Below are 2484 nucleotides of genomic sequence, written 5' to 3'. Positions count from 1 at the left end.
CCATCCATCCATCCATCCATCCATCCATCCATCCATCCATCCATCCATCCATCCATCCATCCATCCATCCATCCATCCATCCATCCATCCTGTGGTTCCAGAGTTGCAAGTGGATTTTCAGACCTTCTTCAATGACTTTTAATAAAATTATAATGAACCAACTAATGTTCTTTTAAATACATACATAGTAACAGATGCAGGTTTAAGCAGTTTTTCTTTTTTTTTCATGAGTTAATTGTAGTAATTAAAAAAAATAGACACTAAACATACAAGTAATACTTTTGAAAACTGCTTGTGCCATTTGCTTAAACTATGTGCTCCACTTTACACAATGTTCTACAGATATCAGCAAACATTGGAAGAAAATGTATCCACACTCTTTTCTACAAATGTTTTTCTTCATTTCTTATATAAAACAAAAACACAAATGTAAAGTAAATCCAATGCAATGATTAATCACATAAGATGTCCTTTTTTTTTTAAAGCTCATGTGACATTTGCAGCTCCAAACTGGTTTTATTTATCTGTACTAAGGACCAAAATGGCTTTTTGAAATAGAAAGACTGCAGACCAGCTGACTTTAGGAGTAGCTTGTCAGCTTGTCTCCTTTTGGGTCTTTTCCAAGTCAAATATGCTGAGAAAACCTCCAAACTAAGACCTCAAGGAAGCAGGTCCACTTTGAGGCTCCTCAAAGCACTTAACAACATCTTTATACACCTTTTATAACCACTTCAGTAGGCACTCATTGGTAGTAAAGGACTGGAACTCTGAGTCGTTGATCCTGTTAAAATAACCAGTTTGAGGAGAAGGATTTATGTCACGCTAAACTGGTCCGAAGTCATGGACATATTTCCAATACCAGCCTGAACTCTCATATTCTTCCTTCCGGTTATGGTCTGATTTTGGAAAGCACGTGTGAAGCTGTGTGAGTTGAGAGGATTTGAAGTCTCAATGTCTTGGTCATAATAAATTGTTATCTGAGCCACTGTTGCCTGTCTGTCCTCTCTGACACCAACAACGTGGTGTCATCCACAGGAAAGGTTCTACTTTTCCACCATTCTCTCTAAACCTGACAAAAAAAATAAAAAATGTGATTGAAAATCCCATATCAGCATTTCCCGAAATTGTCAGATCATCTTTCTCAGCATCCAAAACCATAAATCTTCTTTCCTCCTAGGGAGGATAGGATAGGTAGGCATCACTTCTAGCAGCCTAAATGTTTTAAGTTGCTGCCGTGTGATTTGCTGATTTGCTATTTGTGTTAATCAACTGAACAAGTGTAGCTTATGAAATGAAATTAATCCAAAAAACGTCTGTGGTTAACATGAAAGAGAAGGGGGGAAAAAAGCCTGTTTTGTTGGGTCATTTTAAAAATAGCTTTTTTACAAACCAATAAACTGAGAAAACGGACCTAATTTGAACATCCTTTTTCCCCCCCTCAAATGTTCCTTTGTTTTCATCATGAGATTAAAGGCACCTCTAATAATCATCTACCTCGTATTATTACCGCCATTTCTCTAAATATCAGTGTGAGAATATCTCCCAGCGGGACCTCGGTCACCTTAACACTTCAGCTGCTTTTGGGAAACGGGTCCCTGCTGGTCAAAACGAGCAAGCAGCTTACAGGAAGTGTTTGGGTAATGAAGCTGGAGCAGAACCAACAGCCGTCACTCACTCTGCTGTAATTCACTCAGCTGGCATCGCCCCTGTCATTCAGTTTCCTGCGAAGATCCACTCCTACTTTCCCCCTGAATGAGTGTGTTTGTGAGGTTAAAACGGGAGCCGCAGAGGGAATATAATCAGAGTTTATTCTGGATTTTTGTTTCCCAAATTATCTGGTTCCAGATTGATTGATAATATTTCACAGCCAAATAAGTTTATGGAAACAATGACAGGCAGAGTTTATTTGATTCATGATAATGTGCTATATACAAACAACAAGCCTCGCTCTTTCACAATAGTTTTAATGGACTTTGATGTCTTTTTAAAAATGTATTAACTCGTGTGTGTGTCGCACTTTAAGCGCTATTATTGAGCAGACGTTTTGGTGCCAGAGTAAAATTTTTAAATCTAAAGGGTCTTAAAGGGCGATGTGGCTTTCTGACAAAGGTGACAAGACCTGGGATTGTGACCGGAAAGAGTTTTCTAAGCCTTAGGTAGGTCATATAACTTGATGCTAAATTTATAGGGGCTGTCTCTGGACTATAGTTCAACTTCATATATAGACTCACCACACCTTAAGTGAATTATTCTACACAATAAAACTAATTTATTTTGAGATTTATAAATCATTTATTTCATTTATAAACAGAGATAAAACTGAGTTTGTTTTAATGTTTTTCCTCCATCGCTAGCTTAAAAAAAAAAAGATTAGTGAAACCCTAAACTGTAGCGATTAGGTGTTTTGAAAAGAAAAACAACAACAAAAAAAACCTGTTTTTATTTGTTAAAAAAATTAGGTTCGTAATTTTCCCAGAATTGTTC

Source organism: Poecilia reticulata, linkage group LG4 (genome assembly GCF_000633615.1).
Source record: "Poecilia reticulata strain Guanapo linkage group LG4, Guppy_female_1.0+MT, whole genome shotgun sequence".
Lineage (NCBI taxonomy): Eukaryota > Metazoa > Chordata > Actinopteri > Cyprinodontiformes > Poeciliidae > Poecilia > Poecilia reticulata.
Note: the sequence above shows the minus strand (reverse complement) of the source record.